We start from the raw sequence: 369 nt of genomic DNA, 5'->3' as shown, positions 1-369 counted from the left end.
GGGGGGGGGGGAAAAAAAAAAAGGGAAATATGATCTGTGGATAATTTTGTTTAAAAAGTGACTGAAATAACACAGACTTTTCAACTGCCAAAAAAGAAAAAAAGAGAAGAGAATAAAGAAAAAAATAAAAGGATTTCATGTGATGCTACGCGAAACGAAAATTAAACGAATGAATGAAAACAGAGAAGATTTACAACAAAAAAAAAGAAAAACAGACAAAAGGAGGCGTAAATCCTCCATCACACATCCGAAATAAGCGCTCATTTCCTCTTGTTTATTTGTTTATTTGTTTATTTATTTATTTTTTTTTCCTCTTTCTTTTTTTTTCTTTTGCTCCTCATCTTTTCGGCCGTGTGTCATACCGCAGCC

This window comes from Trypanosoma equiperdum (assembly GCF_001457755.1).
Source record: "Trypanosoma equiperdum strain OVI genome assembly, contig: ctg_725, whole genome shotgun sequence".
Classification (NCBI taxonomy): domain Eukaryota; phylum Euglenozoa; class Kinetoplastea; order Trypanosomatida; family Trypanosomatidae; genus Trypanosoma; species Trypanosoma equiperdum.
Note: the sequence above shows the minus strand (reverse complement) of the source record.